At 37.1% G+C, this 22,092-nt stretch overlaps 2 long non-coding RNA genes across 2 annotated transcripts in view; both read right to left on the reverse strand.

Moving 5' to 3' along the window:
- The window catches only part of LOC145522355 (uncharacterized), a 74,113-nt gene extending 65,284 nt beyond the window's left edge, over nt 1-8,829 (reverse strand). Inside the window, exon 1 of the long non-coding RNA XR_014065995.1 lies at nt 8,496-8,829. This is a non-coding gene — a long non-coding RNA (uncharacterized LOC145522355). The remainder of the gene's footprint in view (nt 1-8,495) is intronic.
- LOC145522357 (uncharacterized) lies at nt 2,698-5,526 on the reverse strand. The gene is made up of 2 exons (XR_014065997.1): nt 2,901-5,526; nt 2,698-2,845 (listed from the first exon to the last, which is right to left on the reverse strand). It is a non-coding gene; the product is annotated as an uncharacterized LOC145522357 (long non-coding RNA).
- Nucleotides 8,830-22,092: the final 13,263 nt, after the last annotated feature.

Below are 22,092 nucleotides of genomic sequence, written 5' to 3' on the forward strand. Positions count from 1 at the left end.
GTATGCCCAGCAGTGGGATTGCTGGGTTGTATGGCAGTTCTATTTTCAGTTTTTTAAGGAATCTCCACATTGTTCTCCATAGTGGCTATACTAGTTTGCATTCCCACCAACAGTGTGAGGGTTCCCTTTTCTCCATACCCTCTCCAGCATTTAATGTTTGTAGACTTTTTGACAGCAGCCATTCTGACCAGGGTGAACGGTACCTCATTGTGGTTTTGATTTGCATTTCTCTGATAATGAATGATGTTCAGCATCTTTTCTTGTGTTTGTTATCCATCTGTATGTCTTCTTTGGAGAACTGTTCATTTAGTTCTTTGGCCCATTTTTTGATTGGGTCATTTATTTTTCTGGAATTGAGCTGCAAGAGTTGCTTGTATATTTCTGAGATTAATTCTGTGTCAGATGCTTCATTTGCTGTTATTTTCTCCCATTCTGAAGGCGTATTTTCACCTTGCTTATAGTTTCCTTTGTTGTGCAAAAGCTTTTAAGTTTAATTAGGTCCCATTTGCTTATTTTTGCTTTTATTTCCATTACTCTGGGAGGTGAGTCATAGAGGATCCTGCTGTGATTTTTGTCTGAGTGTTTTGCTTATGTTTTCCACTAGGAGTTTTATAGTTTCTGATCTTATGTTTAGATCTTTAATCCATTTTGAGTTTATTTTTGTGTATGATGTTGGAAAGTGTTCCAGTTTCATTCTTTTGCAAGTGATTGACCAGCACCACTTGTTAAAAAAATTGTCTGTTCTTCTTTGTATATTCTTGCCTCCTTTGTCAAAGATAAGTTATCCTAAGTGCGTGGATTTATCCCTGGGCTTTCTATTTTGTTCCACTGATCTACATTTCTGTCTTTGTGCCAGTACCATACTGTCTTAATGACTGTAGCTTTGTAGAATGTCTGAAGTCAGGCAGGTTGATTCTACCAGTTTCATTCTTCTTTCTCAAGATTGCTTTGACTATTTGAGTTTTTTTGTATTTCCATACAAATTGTGAAATTATTTGTTCTAGTTCTCTTAAAAATACTGTTGGTAGCTTGATAGGGATTGCACTGAATCTATAGATTGCTTTGGGTAGTATACTCATTTTCACTATACTGATTCTTCTGATCCATGAACAAGGGATATTTCTCCATCTATTTGTGTCCTCTTTGATTGCTTTCAACAGTGTTTTATAGTTTTCTATATATAGGTCTTTTGTTTCTTTAGGTAGATTTATTCCTCAGTGTTTTATTCTTTTCATTGCAGTAGTGAATGGGATTTTTCCTTAGTTTTCTTTTCTGTTTTCTCATTGTTAGTGTATAGGAATGCAAGGGATTTCTGTGTATTAATTTAATATCCTGCAACTTTACTTTATTCACTGATTAGTTCTAATGATTTTCTGGTAGTGTCTTTAGGGTTTTCTATGTAAAGGATCCTGTCATCTGCAAACAGTGAGATTTTTACTTCTTCTTTTCCAATCTGGATTCCTTTTATTTCTCTTTCTTCTCTGATTGCTGTGGCTAAAACTTCTAAAACTATGTTGAATAGTAGTGGTAAGATTGGACATCCTTGTCTTGTTCCTGGCTTTAGGGGAAATGCTTTCAATTTTTCACCATCGAGGATAATGTTTGCTGTGGGTTTATCACATATGGTTTTTATTATTTTGAAGTATATTCTTTCTCTGCCTGCTTTCTGGAGGTTTTGTTGTTGTTGTTATCATAAAAGGATGTTGAATTTTGTCAAAGTCTTTCTTTGCATCTATTGAGATAATTGTATGGTTTTTTATCTTTCAATTTGTAAATGTGGTGTATCACATTGACTGATTTGTGAATACTGAAGAATCCTTGCATCCCTGGGATAAAGCCCACTTAGTCGTGATGTATTATCTTTTTAATATGTTGTTGGATTCTGTTTTTTAGAATTTTGTTAAGGATCTTTGCATCTATTTTCATCAGTGATATTGGCCTGTACTTTTCTTTTTTTTCTGGCATCTTTGGTTTTGGTATTAGGGTTGAGTTTGGCAGTTTACCTTCCTCTGCAATTTTCTGGAAGAGGTTGAGTAGGATAGGTGTTAGTTATTCTCTAAATTTTTGGTAGAATTCACCTGTGAAGCCATCTTGTCCTGGCCTTTTGTATTTTGGAAGATTTCTGATTACAGTTTTGATTTCTGTGTTTGTACTGGGTCTCTTAAGATTTTCTATTTCTTCTTGGTTCAGTGTTGGAAGGTTATGCTTTTCTAAGAATTCGTCCTTATCTTCCAAGTTGTCCATTTTTTTGGCATATAGTTGTTGATAGTGGGATCTTATGATCCTTTATATTTGTGTTGTCTGTTGTGATTTCTCCATTTTCATTTCTAATTTTGTTTATTTGATTCTTCTCCTTTTTTTTTTTTCTTGATGAGTCTGGCAAATGGTTTGTCTATTTCATTTATCTTCTCAAAGAACTAGCTTTTAGTTTTGTTGATTTTTGCTGTAGTCTCCTTTATTTCTTTTTAATTTCTTTCTGCACTAATTTTTATGATTTCTTCCCTTCTACTAACCCTCGGGTTCTTCATTTCTTCTTTTTCTAGCTACTTAAGGTGGAAAGTTGGGTTATTTATTGGATTTTTCTCTTGATTTTTGTGGTAAGCTTGTATTGCTATGAACCTTCCCCTTAGCACTGCTTTACTGAATCCCATAGGTTTTGGGCTGTTGGATTTTCATTCATTTCTATGCATATTTTAATTTCTTTTTTTAAAAATTTCTTCTGTGATTTATTGGTTATTCAGAAACGTGTTGTTTAGCCTCCATATGTTTGTATTTTTAATCTTTTCTTTTTTTTTTTCTTTTCCTGTAGTTTATCAGGGGAGTTTAACAGGAGGATTCCTACGTGCTGTTTCTCATGAATCCTCAAATTGTCAGGGAATGTTTAACAGGAGGATTCCTACGTGCTGTTTCTCATAAAACCTCTGTTCCTTATCAGTGGAACGACACACCTTTCCCAGGACTGAGGTCATGGGATGAGACAGGCTCGGGTCGCCTTCAGCAAACATTCTCCTTATGACAAACCTGGTTAGTCTCGATCCTCTTTCTTGAGATATGATTTGTCTCCTGACCTTGAGACTATTATTATTCCCTAGTTCCCTTGGTAACGGTTGCTGTATGTTTGGTTTTCTGACCTTTATCATTGTCAAAAGAAATGTCTTGTACCACAGCATATGTATTCAGAAAGATCATTAAAGCACCCTTCCTCCATCAGAGGCTTGGGTCTCCGAGTCTTTCTTTCTCTCTCTCTCTCTCTCTCCTTTTCTCTCTATCTTTCTCACTTTCACTTTCGTATTGTTGACTCCAGAACACCAGATTCTGGTACATTAAAGGACCCCAACAAGTGTCACCCAGAAAAGGGACTGGTATATGTGGCAGTTCGGCCAGAGTGACCCAGAGCCTATTGAGGCTGGTAAGTACTGAGACATGGGTTAAACGGCTGGAAAGCCCCACCATTTTTCTCTTCAATTGGTGGAAAACTATCTTGACTGTAATAATTCTAGTCGCCTTCTTCTTGCTGTTTGCTTTTTATATCTGTAACTTTATAGTGAATTTTATATCTAAGTGGCTTAGACAATTAAATCACAAATGCTTATTCATGCTCTTACAGTCTATTGCCTCAACAAATTAGGACCTATGCCCCTTCCCAGCAGGAAGAGGTTATAGAATGATTTTAAGGCCTACACCCCTTCCCAGCAGGAAGAGGTTACAAAAAGATTTCTCCACCCCTTTCCCTGACAACCATATTCTCCTAAAAGCAGGAGAAAATGAAAGAATTAAAACTTAAGCAGACAGTCCAAGGACCTATAAAGGGGAAGCAAACATTCTGATTCATGCTTTCCTTAAGCCCTATGCAACAATGTATCTTGCCGGGAAACTGACCCTTCTTTAGGTCCAAAACTAATAATTACACAGCACAGTGTCTTACTCATGGAAATGCTTTTCTTAGGCTCTACCTTAATGATTATAATTGTAACAAATCTTGCCTAGGAACTTGTATCTCAAGACTTGTACCCCTGATTCCACAGCAACAATATATCTTGCCCAGAGACATTATCTGGAACCTGTTCTCCCTGGCTAATCTTATGCCAAAGTTATCTCAGAATGTATGTCTTGGGAAAGGGCCTAATAGAACTCTTACCATTTTAAAGTATTATTTTTATCTATTCTCAATAACTAATTGAAAAAGGTATAAGGTCTCACTTAAACTAATAAGACAAATACTCTTTCTACCCTCTTTTTGATATCTAAGACAGAAGTTTTCTCTGTTCTGTCACTTTAAATAAAATTTTACACACAAAGCTTTAAATGACTAAAGCCTATCTTTGGTCCCAGAGTTAACTCTCCTTAAATCAAGAAAACATCTTCAGTGGACAGTGTGGTTTCATGATATATCCTGAGATCATGCTAACAAGAATGCTCGAGCTGGCACTCCCCCAAACCAAATTACTTTTGAAATGTTAACTGGCACCGGACAATTTGATGCCATAGAAGTGCAAATACAATGCCCTCCCTTGTTGCATGTACAATTAAAAACAGTGGCCCTTGAAGCTTGGGATCAAATTACTCCTCAAGGAGAGCCTACAAGTAGCTACAATAAAATATTACAAAGACCTAATGAAAGTTATGCTGATTTTTTAGCTAGATTAGAAACTGCTATTTCCCATACTGTAATCAGAGAAGAAGCCAAAAAATAGCTGAAAAAGTTACTTGCTTATGAGAATACAAATCAGAAATGTCAAAAGGCTATCACTCCAATTCATGAGACTGGGACTATTATTGATTATTTGAAGGCTTGTCACAATCTAGGATCAGAAACTCAAAAGATGCAAATGCTAGCTGAGACAATGACTGTTGCCTTTAGAAAGGGAAATGAAGGATGCTTTACATATGGAGATAAGAACCATTTAAAAAGAGACTGCCCTAAGAAAGCTAATAAAAAACCTCCAAGAATCTGCCCTCGCTGCAGAGGAATGCATTGGGCCAAAGATTGTAAATCTAAATTTGATATTGAAGGAAAACCTATTCCAGGAAACTTCAAGCAGGGGACTCCCCAGTTCCCCTTCAACAAAAACCGGAGACAAATTTTATCTTTTCCCTCAAACCCTCATCATCTGGCAGTGCTGCCGTCGATACACCAGCCCTAAATGATTTTTTCCTTTACCTTCAAGCAGTTCCTTCTAGAATACCTACTGGACTTTATGGGCCCCTTCCCCTACAAACTTTTGGTCTTTTACTTGGCCGATCTAGCTTGACTTCTAAAGGAATTACTGTTCACCCTGGAGTAGTTGATTCAGATTATAAAGGAGAGATTCAAATTATGATGTCATCTCAGATTCTATGGCAATTCAAAAACGGGGAAAAAATTGTTCAATTACTTGTTTTGCCTTACATTTCTATTAACTCCTCTAATGATGTACAGATGGGCAAATTCGGCAATACAGATCAAAAGCAATCTTTATAGATGTCATTGGTATCTGAATATGCCCACCAAATATAAATATAAAAATTTATGGTTTTCTGGTCTCCTTGACACTGGATCTAATATTACTATTATTTCCAAATATTTATGGCCCAAATCCTGGCCTACACAAAAGGTCTCTTGCCAAATTGCAAGGATTTCTCAAACTAGAGTGCAAGAATTCTATAAAAGTGTTCAAATATACCCATGTGAGGGACCAGAAGGCCAACCTGCAACATTAAGACCTTATGTAATAAATGCACCCCTTAATCTGATAAGCAGGGACTTACTTATGCAATGGCAAACTCAGATATACATTCCACATTTTTCCTAGGGGCCACTGCTCATTTAACAGACAAAGCAATTATTAAAATAACTTGGAAGAATGATGAGCCTATTTGGACAGAGCAATGGCCCCTTACGAAAGAAAAACTACAGGCTACTAAAGAACTTATAGACACACAATTAGAATTGACACATATTGAGGAATCTTGCTCTCCTTGGAACGCTCCTATTTTTTTTTTTTATAAGAAAGAAATCTAACAAATGGTACCTCTTAATAGACCTTAGAAAAGTTAATGCATCTATAAAACCTATGGGTGCATTACAACAAGGAATCCCATCACCTACCACTATTCATCAAAATTGACATGTTATTATTATTATTGATTTACAAGATTGTTTTTTCAATATACCCCTACACCCTTTAGACGGGAAAGATTCACTTTCTCCCTCCCTTATCCTAATCCTATTGGGCCTCATAAACGGTACCAATGAACTGTGCTGCCTCAAGGAATGATGAATTCTCCCACCATGTGTCAATACTACATAGCAAAGCCCTTGAATCTGTGAGAAAATAATTTCCTGACTTTCTTATTATTCATTATATGGATGATATATTGTTTTCGGTTCCATCTGTTTTAAAAGCTCAACACATGTTTGATATAGCTCAACAATGCTTAAAAAACTCTGGATTAACTGGAGCCCATTATACAGAGTGAAGTAAGCCAGAAAGAAAAACACCAATACAGTATACTAATGCATATATATGGAATTTGAAAGATGGTAACGATAACCCTATATGCGAGACAGAATAAGAGACACAGATGCATGGAACAATTTTATGGACTCTGAGGGAGAAGGTGAGGGTGGGACGTTCTGGGAGAATAGCATTGAAACATGTATATTATCATCTGTGAAACAGAACACCATTCCATGTTCGAAGCATGTGACAAGGGCTCAGGGCCGGGGCAATGGGATGATCCAGAAGGATGGGATGGGGAGAGAGGTGGGTGGGGGGTCCAGGAAGGGGAACACATGTAAACCCATGGCTGATTCATGTCAATGTATGGCAAAAACTATTACAATATTGTAAAGTAATTAGCCCCCAACTAAAATAAATAAATTTATAAAAAAAAAAAAAAAACAACAACTCTGGATTAATCATTCCCCCTGAAAAAATTCAAATGTCTATACCTTACCATTATTTAGGATTTGTTGTTAATAGACAACATATTACTCCCTAACACAGATTCATATTGATAAATTATTAACTTTAAATGATCTTCAAAAACTCTTAGGCAATATAAACTGCATTAGACTCTCATTAAGCATTGCTAAATATCAACTGATTAATTTATTTAATACTTTGAAATGAGCTCCTAATTTAAATAGTCCTCGTTCACTTTCTTAAGAGGCACAAGAGGAACTCTATTTAATACAAAATAAATTACAAAAACAGTTTCCTACTCGCATTAGACTTAATTTACCTCTAAAATTATTTATACCCCCCTCTCTTCATTCCTCCACAGGACTTCTTCCCCAACTAAAACACCCAATAGAACAGATCTATACCCATTTTAGAAAGACAATCCCTGCAGGGAAAACATCTTATCAGCCAATCTGCCCCTATCAACAGAGCTGATTTGAACACTGCCTGGTTTAAATTTTAGACAAAAAAATATGACTACAAAAAAGAAAAATGACATGTTTAAAACTGAATGGCCATGATATTCTTTAGACTCCAGAAAAAAACTGATTAAAATGTAGTCCTTTAGAATTTGCAAAATTATTTATTTTTTCACCTACAATTAGGAAAAAGCTGGCTTATTAAAACTTTTTTTTTTTTGAGCTCTGATCCTGCCTGAAAAACAAAAACATGTCCGGGAAAAACCTGAAGTTAACTCTTATCATGTCCTTGAGATACACAGCCCACTCTGTTTGAAACTCCAGGCATGAGAAAATTGGTAGAACTTCAAGCCAAGGAAAAAACAGGGCAAAAACATTTTAAATATAAAATTATGAATTCTCTGTCTGTCCAGATTTATGTATGCCTCATTCTTTGTCCTTGGACAAAATTGCTAAAGGCCAGTTAGTCAACGAGCTCTATTTATCTGGCCTAAAGAAAAGTAAGCACTTACAAATCAAACAGTTCTAAATTAAAAATAAATAAATCTGAATTTACAGGTGGCTGTTCTCTGAGTGGATATATAAAATGATAAATACAAAAAATATAAAAGGTGTTTATAGCAAATGAAAGAGAGTTTTATGCATGATTCAAGTTTCTTATGACATTAGACTGTCTTTGAAATCTTTTATTGTTACTTTGACTAAGTAAATGACTAATGTTTCACAGTAAATATAAGCTGATACCAATCTGGAATTTTGTTTTCTCTTCCTGATAAAAGAACAAAGTTTTCTTGGAATATGACTTTTGAAAATAGATAATGGCCCTGTCTACACTTCAAGATATTTCAAACAGTTTTTACAATCATTTTCTATTAAACATATCACAGATATTCCTTATAATCCACAGACACAAGACATAGTCAAATTAACACATCACACACTAAAACTACAAAATAAATAAATGAATTAATTAATTAAATTGAATACAAATTTAAAAAGGGGGAATACGCAGGAACACTACTGTCTTCTTTATCTAAAGCATACTTTGCTAAATTCCAACATAAGATATTTTCTAAACCTATAACTATTGTTAATACAGCTTTATTTGTTTTAAATTTTTTAAACTTACCACAGGGAGATGTCTTGACAGGAGCAGAAAGATATTTTGAGGAGTTGGAAGACTGGAGGGGCCCCCACCTTCAAAGTAGAGACAAAACAACAAAAATCCCAGGAGGAAGAAATTTCAATACAGGCCATGGCGGCTCTAAAGATCTCCAGAAAGCACCGCCCCCAGCGGCATAGACCTTATGATTTTCCCTCTTGGGGACAAATAAAAACCCTTACTAATCAAGATAAAAATTTGGTTTCTCAACCGAGAATGCCTCGGAATCCTGAAAATATTTTTGCTGTCCTGCTTGCTTTGCTTGTTTAAGCCTCCCCCGCTTGAGCCCAATCAATAAATCATACTTACTGGGCTTACATACCCAAACCCCCTTTACTTCAGGTTGTGGGATGGACGGAAAAAGGACCAATCATTTCAACCAATGACTCCATACATATGCCTTCTCCTTGGAGCTTTAAAGGGCCCTCACACCCTGAAGAAGAAGGGAAACTAATTAATATCTTTTTAGGTTATGAAGTCCTTCCTTTGTGTATGGGCCCAGCAGAATTATGCATAAACGTTAGCTGACAAACTTGGGCTTTCACCATGCCTCCAAAAGAGGACTTTCGAACATTGCTTGGATTATTTACTGCCCTTCCTTTGTCCGTGAACTATGTTTATACTACTGAAACTTTAGGGAAAGAGTTAGGGAAAGAACAAAGAACACTATACAAAGGGTTTACTAATAAGAACTTGAAATATACTCTTGTTCATTGGGACAAATGTCAAGCAAAATCAGGAAAATTAATGTTTGTGGCTAATCATACAATTGTTGATTGGGGACCCCATGGTATGTGGTTATCTAACTGCTCAGGTGATATTAATAGCAGTGTGTGTGATTATGTTACTCAAGTAACATGGAAGGTTACTAACACTGCTATGGAGGATTACCATGACAAAGGGCTTCTTGGGTGGCTTGACAGTGGAATGCTGCCCCCTTGTCCTCGAATCGTCCTAGATGAATAGATTGGGCTTGAACAATGGGACATCTGGAAATTTGCTGCAAGCATGGAAGAACTTGTGACTTGGACCGGACATTTCACAGGGACCAGTCGTAGTCAGAGTAATTATTTCTTTCACTATAATCAATCATATTTTATACAAGCCTGTGTTTGACTTCCTTTTGTTGTAGCTATAGGAAACTTACAATTCAATAAGCCTTTATGTTCTGTAACTTGTATAAATTGCTAATTATATACTTGTCTTAATTCCTCTATTTCCTGAAGAAATGATTCCCTTTTGATTCTTCCATCTCGACGTAATCTGTGGTTACCAATAAATCTCCAGCGGCCATAGGAGAAGGTCCCATGGCTGGACTTGCTTCCCAGTTACTTACTAAACTGCTCTGATGATCAAAACAATTCATTGGATGGCTGATTCTTGGCATTTGGGGATTAATAGCTATTTGTACCACTGCTACAGTCACTGGCGTTGCTTTACAAACCCCAATTCAAACACATAATTTTATCCAAAATTGGACTAAAGATGCTCATACTATGTGCGCCACTCAGACTCAGATCAATGAGGATATTCAAGATGAAATAAAGGACCTAAGAACAGCCATCAAATGGATTGGAGATCAATTAATTGATGTGCAAAAACAAGTGATACTAAAATGTGATTGGAATTCTATTCAATTGTGTGTTACTCCTGTTCAATCATAGTCCCTACAACTGGGAACAAATCAAATTTCATTTACAAGACATACATGATAATGCCTCTCTGAATGTATAATTATTACAAACATAAATCTTTGAAACCTTTTCTAAAAATTTGCCCTCTTCCACTAATTTGGAAACTTTGGCTGAACAAATAGCTAATCAATTATCTGGGCTAGACACACATGGATGGTTTCAAAGCATTACTCACAATATCGGATCTGGAACTGTAATTTTGGTGATTGTCTTGACAATTATATTTGTTGTTTACCATTGTCTGCATGCAAAAATTGTTAAAAACAAACAAACAGACTCAAATGGTCAGAATCCTTTTTACAAATATTATAAATAAATAAGGGGGAATTATCAGGGAATGTTTAACAGGAGGATTCCTATGTGCTGTATCTCATAAAATCTCTGTTCCTTATCAGTGGAATGACACACCTTTCCCAGGACTGAGGTCATGGGATGAGACAGGCTCAAGTCTCCTTCAGTAAACATTCTCCTTATGACAAACCTGGTTAGTCTCCATCCTCTTTCTTGAGATATGGTTTGTCTCCTGACCTTGAGACTATTATTATTCCCTTGTTCCCTTGGTAACGGTTGCTGTATGTTTGGTTTTCTGACCTTTATCATAGTCAAAAAAATGTCTTGTACCACAGCATATATAAATACTCATAGGAAGATCATTAAAGCACCCTTCCTCCATCAGAGGCTTGGGTCCCCATGTCTTTCTTTCTCTCTCTCTCTCCTTTTCTCTCTATCTTTCTCTCTTTCACTTTCTTATCATTGACCCTGGACCACCAGGTTCTGGTCCATTAAAGGACCCCAACAGTAGTTGACATCTAATCTTATGGCATTGTGATCAGAAAAGATACTTGAAACGATTTCTTTCTTTCTTTTTAATTTACCAGGGCTAGACTTATGGCCCAGGGAGTCATCTGTCTTGGAGAATATTCCGTATGCACTTGAGAAAAAGGTGAAATTCATTGTTTTGGGGTGAAATGTCCTATAGATAGCAATTATGTCTAACTGTTCCATTGTATCATTTAAAGTTTGTGTTTCCTTCTGTTTAGTTGATCTATCCATAGGTGTGAGTGGGGTATTAAAGTCTTCCACTATTATTGTGAAACTGCTAATTTCCCCTTTTATACTTGTTAACCATTTGCCTTACATATTGTTTTGCTCCTATGTTGGGTGCATGTATATTTATAATTGTTATATCTTCTTCTTGAATTGATTATTTGATCATTATGTAGTTTCCTTCTTTGTCTCTTTTCACGGCTTTTATTTCAAAGTCTATTTTATCTGATATGAGTATTGCTACTCCTGCTTTTTTTTTTGGTCTCCATTTGCATGAAATATCTCTTTCCAGCCCTTCACTTTCAGTCTGTATGTGTCCCTAGGTTTGAGGTGGGTCTCTTGTAGACAGCATATATAGTGGTTTTGTTTTTGTATCTTTTTAGTCAGTTTTTATCTTTTGGTTGGGGCATTCAACCCGTTTACATTTAGGGTAATTATTGATAAGTATGATCCCGTTGCCATTTACTTTGTCGTTTTAGGTTTTTATAAAACTTTTCTGTGTTTCTTGTCCAGAGGAGATCCTTTAGCATTTGTTGGAGAGCTAGTTTGGTGGTGCTGAATTCTCTCAGATTTTGCTTGTCTGTAAAGCTTTTGATCTCTCCTTCACATTTGAATAAGATCCTTGCTAGGTATAGTAATCTGGTTTGTAGGTTTTTCTCTTTCATCATTTTAAGTGTGTTCTGCCATTTCCTTCTGGCCTGAAGAGTTTCTATTGAAAGATCAGCTATTATTCTTATTGGAATCCCTTTGTGTGTTATTTGTTGGTTTTCCCTTGCTGCTTTTAATATTTGCTTTTCGTGTTTGGTCTTCATTAATTTGATTAATATGTGTCTTGGAGTGTTTCACCTTGGGTTTATCCTGTTTGGGGCTCTCTGAGTTTCTTGGATTTGGGTGGCTATTTCCTTCCCCATTTTAGGGGAGTTTTCAACTATTATCTCCTCAAGTATTTCTCATGGCCTTTCTTTTTGTCTTCTTCTACTGGGACTCCTATGATTTGAATGTTGGTGCATTTAACATTGTCCCAGAGGTCTCTGAGGTTGTACTCATTTCTTTTAACTCTTTTTTTCTTTTTTCCTCTCTGCTTCATTTATTTCCAGCATTCTATCTTCCACCTCACTTATCCTATCTTCTGCCTCAATTATTCTACTGTTGGTTCCTTCCAGAGTGCTTTTGATATCAGTTATTGCATTATTCATTATTTATTGACATTTTTTTTTTAATTTCTTCTAGGTCCTTATTAAACATTTCTTGCATCTTCTAAATCCTTGTCTCTAGTCTATTTATCTGTAACTCCATTTTGTTTTCAAGATTTTGGGTCATCTTTACTATCATTATTCTGAATTATTTTTCAAGTAGACTCTCTGTCTCCTCCTCTTTTGTTTGGTTTGGTGATTGTTTATCATGTTCCTTTACCTGTTGAATATTTCTCTGCCTTTTCACTTTGTTTAGATTGCTGTACTTGGGATGGCCTTTCTGTAGGCTAGAAGTTTGTGGTTTCTCTTTATTTTGGAATTTGCTCCCTGTGGGTGGAGTTGAACAAGTGGTTTGTCAAGGTTTCCTGGTTAGGGAAGCTTGCGTTGGTGTTCTGATGGATAGAGCTGGGTTTATTCTCTCTGGAGTATGATGAAGTGCCCAGAAGTGAGTTTTTAGGTGTCTATGGGTTTGATGTGACTTTGGGTAGCCTATATTTTGATGCTCAGGGTTATGTTCCTGCGTTCCTGGAGAATTAACGTGTTATGTCTTGTTCTGGAACTTTCTGGGTCTTGGGTAGCTTAGTTTCAGTGTAGGTATGGAGGCTTTTGCATGAGCTCTTGTCGGTTAATATTCCCAGGAGTCAGGAGTTTTCTGGTGTTCTCAAGTTTTGGATTTAAGCCTCCTGCCTCTGGTTTTCAGTCTTATACTTACAGTAGCTTCAAGACTTCTCCATCCATACAGCACAGATGATAAAATATCTTGGTTAATGGTGAAAAGATTCTCCACAGTGAGGGACACCCAGAGAGGTTCACAGAGTTAAGTAGAGAAGAGAAGGGGGAGGGAAGAAATAGAGGTCACCTGGGGGAGAAAAGGGAGAGTCAAAAGGGAAGAGAGTAATCAAGACAGTAATCACACCCCTAGGTAAAAATGGGTACTGAAGATTAGATTCTTAAAGGTACAAAATAGATAACAAATACCAAAAGGAAAATATTAAAAATCTAGAGTATAGGTTACACTCTCAAAAATACAATATTAAAAACACAAAACAAAATCAATCACAAAAATTATAATATATATATATATGAAATTTGTTTTAAAAATAGAGTTTATTTATTGCAAGGTAATACCAAAGAATGCTCAAACTAACACACAATTGCACTCATCTCACACGCTAATAAAGTAATGCTCAAAATTCTCCAAGCCAAGCTTCAGCAATACATAAACAGTGAACTTCCAAATGTTCAAGCTGGTAGTAGAAAAGGCAGAGGAACCAGAGATCAAATTGCCAACATCTTCTGGATCATCGAAAAAGCAAGAGAGTTCCAAAAGAACATCTATTTATGCTTTATTGACTATGCCAAAGCCTTTGACTGTGTGGATCACAATAAACTGTGGAAAATTCTGAAAGAGATGGGAATACCAGACCACCTGACCTGCCTCTTGAGAAACCTGTATGCAGGTCAGGAAGCTACAGTTAGAACTGGACATGGAACAACAGACTGGTTCCAAATAGGAAAAGGAGTACGTTAAGGCTGCATATTGTCACCCTGCTTATTTAACTTATATGCAGAGTACATCATGAGAAATGCTGGGCTGCAAGTAGCACAGGCTGGAATCAACATTACTGGGAGAAATATCAATAACCTCAGATATGCAGATGACACCACCCTTATGGCAGAAAGTGAAGAACTAAAGAGCCCCTTGAAGAAAGTGAAAGAGGAGAGTGAAAAAGTTGGCTTAAAGCTCAACATTCAGAAAACTAAGATCATGGCATCTGGTCCCATCACTTCATGGCAAATAGATAGGGAAACAGTGGAAACGGTGGCTGACTTTATTTTTATGGGATCCAAAATCACTGCAGATGGTGATTGCAGCCATGAAATTAAAAGACACTTACTCCTTGGAAGGAAAGTTTTGATCAATCTAGACAGCATATTTAAAAGCAGAGACATTACTTTGCCAACAAAAGTCCGTCTAGTCAAGGCTGTGTTTTTTCCACTAGTCATGTATGGATGTGAGAGTTGGACTGTGAAGAAAGCTGAGCATTGAAGAATTGATGCTTTTGAACTGTGGTGTTGGCGAAGACTCTTGACAGTCCCTTGGACTGCAAGGAGATCCAACCAGTCCATCCTAAAGGAGATCAGTCCTGGGTGTTCATTGGAAGGACTGATGTTAAAGCTGAAACTTTGGCCACCTAACGCAGAGAGCTGACCCATTTGAAAAGGCCTTGATGCTGGGAAAGATTGAGGGCAGGAGGAGAAGAGGATGACAGAGGATGAGATGGTTGGGTGCCATCACTGACACAATGGACATGGGTTTGGGTGTTCTCTGGGAGTTGCTGATGGACAGGGAGGCCTGGAATGCTGTGGTTCATGGGATCGCAAAGACTCGGACATGACTGAGAGATTGAACTGAACTGAACTGAATAGTAGGTTATAAAAATGAAAATTAAAAGAATCATAAAGGACTTAATAAAAATTTAAAAAATAATAATAGTAAAAATATATCTAGGAATTTATCTGGAGCTTTGAGGGCAGGGTGGGTTCAGTTCTGTTTCAAATAGTTCCTTGTTTCACCTTATACTTCTTCTCAAGGTCTATAGGCTCCTTCCAATGCTTTGTCAATGTTAACTACAGGGTTTTAATCTATTGCACCTTCACTTCCAGAGCGGTTCCCTCTTCTTTATTTTGACTTCCTCTGTTTGCAAGTCTCTTCAGTGTCTAATATCTGCCCCAACACAAGGGGGCAAAGGTGGTCACTTATTTAAGCTTACTTGTTCAGTTGTGCTTTGGGGAGAGAGGGACGCTGCAAACGAATATCACTGGCATGCGTGGGGAGTGCTCACAGTGTCTAGGCCACATTGGTTTTGTCCCAAATCACGGCACGTGTGATTTCCCGGTCTACACTGCTCAGGCCCCAGATTGCTCTGCAGGAGACTTGTCCAAAGTGGCCCGTGGGTTTCATGCACTTCCCTGGTCTAAACTGCTCAGCTACAGCTTCTCAGGTACTCCATAAAGGCACGGACTCAGTTGGGCCTGCTTTTTGCACCCTTCCCAGGTATGAAGAGCTCAGGCAACCAGGTGCTTGGCGAGTGCACTGTCCCAGGTGGGCTGTGCATTTTAATTACCTCCCCAGTACCAGTCACTTGGTTTCCTGGGTATGCTGCAAGAGCGCCATTTCAGGTGTACCATATGTCTCCTCTGGGGAGCTGTTCTCTTGATGTGACCCTCCTGGCTGATGTCAACCATACAGGATCCCAGGAAGACTTGGTTAACAACTGGGAACGTGTTCACAGTTTGTTAGTGGATGTCATCTCTGGGGCCGAGTTTGCCCCTTGCCTTCCAGCTCTGGCTGTCACCTGCCTCCCTGCTTCCAGTGGAGGGAGGGGCTGGTCTGCAGCTGGCTAGCTTTCCTTTGGCATTGGCTCAATCCTTTGTTCTGTGAGTGGGCCAGACTGCACCTTAGGTTAGAGCTTTTCACAAGAAAGTTCTCTCTCTCTCTCTTTTTTTTTTTCCTCTCTCTCTGGCTATACCAAAGTTTGGGTTGCTATCTCAAGTTAGCTCCCTCAGATTGTCCTCAGGGCATTCAGGCCTGGTCCTTACCCTAAGCATGCAGCCCACGCCTCCCTGTTCAGCCCCCACTCACTGATGGCAGACATGAGTGTCTGGGCTACTTTTCCGCTGGGAGTAGCAGTTAGGCGCGTATTCTGTGTGTGTGTGTGTGTGTGTGTGTGTGTGTGTTTTACTTTCCTTCTAGTTATGTTTTCCTCTGAGATTCCAAAACTCCCTACAGACCCACCAGTGAGAGTGTTTCCTGGTATTTGGAAACTTCTCCTAAATGACTCCCTCCCCAGGAGGGTCTCCGTCCCTAACTCTTTTGTCTCCCTTTTTGTCTTTTATATTTTGTCCTACCTCCTTTCAATGAGAATGGACTGGCTTTCTGGGTGCCTGTTGTCTTCTGTCAGCTTTCAAAAGTTGTTTTGTGGAAGTTGCTCAGCATTCAAATGATCTTTTGATGAATTTGTGGGGGAGAAAGTGGTTTCCCCATCCTATTCCTCTGCCACCTTAGGACCACCCTCAATACTATTGATTTTTGTGTGTAATTTTAGTATCCTGTAACTTTATTGAATTCATTGATTGGATCTAACATCCTTTCAGTTGACTCTTTAGGATTTTATATATGTAGAATTCTAGCATCTGAAAATAGAGACAATTTTATGTTTTACTTTCTAATTTTGCTAACTTTTATTTCTTTTTCTTACCTGATTGCTTATCTAGGATTTCCAGTACTATGTTGAATAAGAGTGATAATAGTAGGCATCATTCTTTTTCCTAATCTTAAAGGAAAAGCTTTCAACTGTTCACTGATGAGTATGATGCTAACTGTGTGTTTGTCATTTACGGCCTTTATTATGTAAAAAATATTCTTTCTATTCCAAATTTGTTAATTTTATCAAGAGTTAATGTTTAATTTTTTCAAGTGCTTTTTCTACATTGAAGATGATCATGTGATTCTTTCATTTTATTCTATCAACATGCATCATCTTGATTTGCATATGTTGCATCATTCTTGAATCCCTTAGATAAATCTTATTTAATTATAGTGTATAATCCTTTTACTGTATGGCTGAATTTGGTTTACTGTTTTATTGATAATTTTTGCTTCTATATTTATTAGGCAGTTTGGTCTGTACTTTTCGCATAGTGTCATTTTCTCTTTTTGGTATTGGAATGAGACTAGCCTTGTAAAATTTGTTTGGTGGTGTTACTTTCCCTTCAGTTTTTGGAAGACTTTGGGCAAGGTCATTTTTACTTCTACAAATATTTGGTAAAATTCACTAGTGAATTCATATGATCCTGAACATTCCCCCCACATCTCCCTTTGGGAGAGTTTTGATTATTGATTCAGTCTTCTTACTACAGATTTATCTATTCAGATATTCTATTTCTTCCTGATTTCTTTTTTCTCTTAGTGGGTTGATTATTTTTAAGATTATTTTTATTACTTTCAAATTATCCAGTTTCTTAGAATATAACTGTTCATAGTAGTCTCTTATTATCCTTGGAATTTCTGTGATATCAGTTATAATCTCTCCCATTTTATTTATAATTTTGTTAATTTGCATCCTCTTTCTTCCTTGCTTAGTCCAGCTAACAGTTTGATATTTTTGTTATATTTTCAAATAACTAATTTTTAGTTTTTTTTAACCTTTTCTATTTCTTGTTTGCTGTTGTTCTCGATTTCTCCTCTGCTGCTTACTCTTTCCTTTTTATGATATCTCTGAGTTCAGTTTGTTTTTGTTTTCCTAGTTCCTTGTGAGAGTTGAACCATAAAGAAGACTGAGCACTGAAGAATATATGTCTTTGAATTGTGCTGCTGGAGAATACTCTTGAGAGTCCCTTAGACAGCAAGGAGATCAAACCAGTCAATCCTAAAGGAAATCAAACCTGAATATTCATTGGAAGGACTGATGCTAAAGCTGAGGCTCCAACACTGTGGTCACCTGATGCAAAGAGTCAACTCATTGGAAAAGACCCTGATGCTGGGGAAGATTAATGGCAGAAGGAGAAGAGGGTAGCAGAGGATGAGATGGTTAGATAGCATCACTGACTCAATAGACATGAATCTAAGCAAATTCTAGGAGATAGTGAAGTACAGGAAAGCCTGGCATGCTTGTCCAAATGTAACTACTGTCCATGGAGTTACAGAGTCAGACATGACTTAGCAACTAAATAACAACAACAGTAAAAATGCATAGTTAGGTTATTTATTTAAAATTATTCTTGCTTTTGAGTAAGGCATTTATTGCTATGAACTCCCCCCTTAAAAACTGTTTTTTGCTGTATTCCACAAGTTTTGGTACGTTGTGTTTCCAATTTTGCTTCAAGAGACTTTTTAATTTCCATTTTAATGCCTTCATTGATCCCTTGATTGTTCAGGAGAATGTTGTTTAATTAGGTATTCCCCAGTTTTTTCCTTCTTATTGATTATTAATATAATGCCATATAATGTCTTGTGGTATAAGTATGCTTTAATTTATTGAGAGTTGTTTATGTGTGGGGGGATGTGTGTAATTACTACAGAATTATCCTTTGTGGTTACTTTAAGGCTAACATAAAATATATTGTACTTTTAAAAACTCTTTGAATGTTTAGTTTATTGCATTTTAGATTTTGAAAAAGCACATCAATCCAAATCTAACAGACAGTGATGTTTGGTAAAAGACAAATAAATCATATTCCAGTTTATAGATACTTTGCCCACTGAGCTGACCTCCTCTTGGCTTTTGAATTCTGGCCACTTTTTTCTTTATTTGCAATTTTAAGTTATTTATTTATTTTTCGTTTTAAAAAAATGCTAATCTATTTTATTTTAAAATTAATTTTATGGAGTATAGTTGATTTATAACATTGTACTTGTTTCAGGTGTACAGCATAGTTTTAGTTGCTGTGCTGTGCTTAGTCACTCAGTCACATCCAACTCTTTGTCACCCCTCGGCTGTAGCCTACCAGGCTCCTCTGTCCAAGGGCTTTTTCCAGGCAATAATACTGGAGTGGGTGGCCATGCCCACCTCCAGGGGAATCTTCCCAACCCAGGGATCAAACCCAGGTCTCCAGCTTTGCAGGTGGATTCTTTACCATCTGAGCCACCACGGAAGCCCATGACTACTAGAGTAGGTTGTCTATCCCTTCTCCAGAGTATCTTCCTGACCCAGGGACTCAAATGGGGTCTCTTGCATTGCAGGCAGATTCTTAACCAGCTGAGCTATCAGGGAAGCCCAGTTTAGTTATACATGTACAGTTTTGTTTTGTTTTGTTTTGTTTTCACGTTCTTTCCCCTTATATATCATTAAAAAGTATTGAGAAGAGTGCCCTGTGTTATACAGCAGGTCTTTTTTGGTTATCTATTTTATTAATAGTAGTGTCTGTATGTTAATTCCAAGTTCCTAATTTATCCTTCCCCTTACCATATTTCCCCTTTGATATTCATAAATTGGTTCCCTATATCTGTGAGTCTCTTCCCGTTTTATAAATAAGTTCATTTGTTGTTTTTGTTTTGTTTGTTTTGTTTTGCTTTTGTTTTTGTTTTACTTTATTTTATTTTTTTATTAATTTATTTGTTTTAGTTGGGGGCTAATTACTTTACAATATGGTAGTGGTTTTTGCCATACATTGACATGAATCAGCCATGGGTTTACACGTGTCGTTTTTGTTTTAGATTTCACTATGGATTCCAGAGTTGTCTGAATTATCCGGGTGAAACTTACACTCTCTCAGTAAGTGGGACTATGTCTCAGTTACCCGCCTAAGTAGCAGGGGAAGAGCTCCTCCAGGCTACCCTCAGTTTTCCAAACAGGTTCTCTAGTTTACAGGGGTCAGAAATTACTCTTAATCTTGGCTATGAATTAATCTCTCTGTTTGTGTGTAGCACTGAAAAACTGTATGTTCTTATGGGCTTTGCTCTGGGGTCTATCTGTTCTGCCTGTCTGACTCTCAACTCAGTCATTGCTGGGCCACACTGTTTACAGAAATTGTTACCACCCCTTTAGGTCACATGGTGGTGGAAGACAGTCTCCACAGGAGGTGAGGCAATCAGATTCACAATGGTTGAGCCCATAGATAACCATATAACCTCAATGGTGCAAGGTCAAATTAGGGGTTACAGTAAAGCAAACTGCAATGCTAGTGAAGAGGGCAGATTGTCTCCTCTGTCTTCTCTTTCCCCATAGAGGAACCAGAGCCTCAAGAGAGACATCTCTGCATGGGACTGGGCTAGCCTAGGGTAAGGGCAGTGTGGTCAGTATGTAGTTTTTTTTTCTCTTATCCTTCTAACGTGATAATCTTGGTCTCTGTGTGAATCAGCCTCACCCCCTTATTCTAGGATACTCAGTTGTGTCTTGTATTTGAACAATCGTTTGATCTTTTGAAGGTGAGCAAAGTCAGGAACAACCTATGTTACTATATTGGTGACATCACTCTATTGTGTATTTAATAAATATAATTGTAACTCCTGAAAACCCTTTTTTCTTCATGTATTCCTTTTGTAAAATGTGACTTTTGTTCCATCTTTGCCTTACTATCCTTTAACTGTATATATTTTCCAGGTATTTTTCTCTATCCTAATATATTTTATTTTCCCTGTTATAGAGATATACGATTCTATTTTCCAAATTCCTTCACTGATTTCATAGCTTATATCCTCTCAGCCAATATCTTCTTAATCTATCCTGACTACCAAAACTGTTTTCTGGAAAACCATCAGTAAACTTTTTAGATAGAAACAATGGCTTTTTCCATTCTTCAACTTCCTCTCATCAATTACATAATACTCCACACTGCCAGGAAATTAATTTTAGGCTCTGCTCATTCTTTGGCTTTCGTGACATGAGGTAGTTATATGATATATAGGAACAGCATGGGTAGAGATTCTGAATGTCTAATCTGTTAACTTTGAAAGAAAATGTGAAACTTCGGTCATCGATTAAGTTCTGAAGTCAATAAAAATTAAATGTAAGCTTGGTCATTAATCAAGAGCGGAAAAAAGAGGTAAAGTGAACAAAAATGTATTGTTCGCCTAATTGTTGGGAAGTAGACTGTACATCAGGGAGGTTATTGTTCTAAACATAAAAGGCTCTGGCTCCCTTCTATATATGTTTAAAAAACCATTTACTTTTTTCATGGTATTTGGGCAGCAAATGAAAACTCTCACTCTGGTATCTGTCTTTCTGTCCATTGCTTTCCTCAATACTCCAAATAATATTGCTTGGTTCAGTTTCAGGGAGTTTCTTAAGATCTTTGGAAATCCTTATGTTCTGCTGATGAGTTTCTATGGAACTAAAGTGGTTTTGGTAAAGTGTGAAGAAATAGGAATAGTGAAAATGGATATTATGAAAGAGATCAAGAGATTTTTTGAAATTATTAGTTAAGAATAAATTTCATTGTGCCAACTTTAACAATGAAAATAATAAAAGCAGTTAGTTTATATTATTGTTTACTATATGGCAGACACTTTGAGAAAATATTAATTTGTGTTATGCCAAAAATTCTCCCAAAATTCAACGTTGTAAAGTTGATTATTCTAATTTTATAGATACACACTTATTTGCATTAAAGGGTCACATAACCTGCCAGAATCACAGAGTTATTAAGGCAAAACCAAAATTTAATCCCAAATGAGAAACACAGATTGATATTTTAGCAATTGGGGAAACTATGGCAATGCTCAGGCTGTGAATCCATGCTTCTGTGTGTTATAGAGAAAAATGATACGGTATAAAAAGGTTTTCTGAATGGTGAAAAGTTGGCTGTGTAATTAGTTATTTTTTCAGGAGACAACTGTGACAGCACAGGACTTTTTGTCCAGTGATGTAAAAGAGATTTATGTGCATCATCATAATTTTTGGCATGCCAGTTTTATTATTCCTCTTCTACATAGTCAGCCTTTAGATCCACTAGTGTTAGTTCCACCTGCGTGACAGCCCTGACTATCGTGGCCTTACTGTAGGAATAGGAGCTAATCCTCAGGTCAGTGCAGAACATGCTGCCCCTGTGGCTGAGTCCCAGAGGGCAGTGAAGCTCGAGTCAGAAGAGTGTAGTTCCTGTAGACAAGGCTCCTTTTAACATGAAATT

The sequence above is a fragment of the Giraffa tippelskirchi genome, chromosome 10, assembly GCF_054371585.1.
Source record: "Giraffa tippelskirchi isolate mGirTip1 chromosome 10, T2T-mGirTip1v1.2.pri, whole genome shotgun sequence".
NCBI classification, from domain to species: Eukaryota; Metazoa; Chordata; class Mammalia; order Artiodactyla; family Giraffidae; genus Giraffa; species Giraffa tippelskirchi.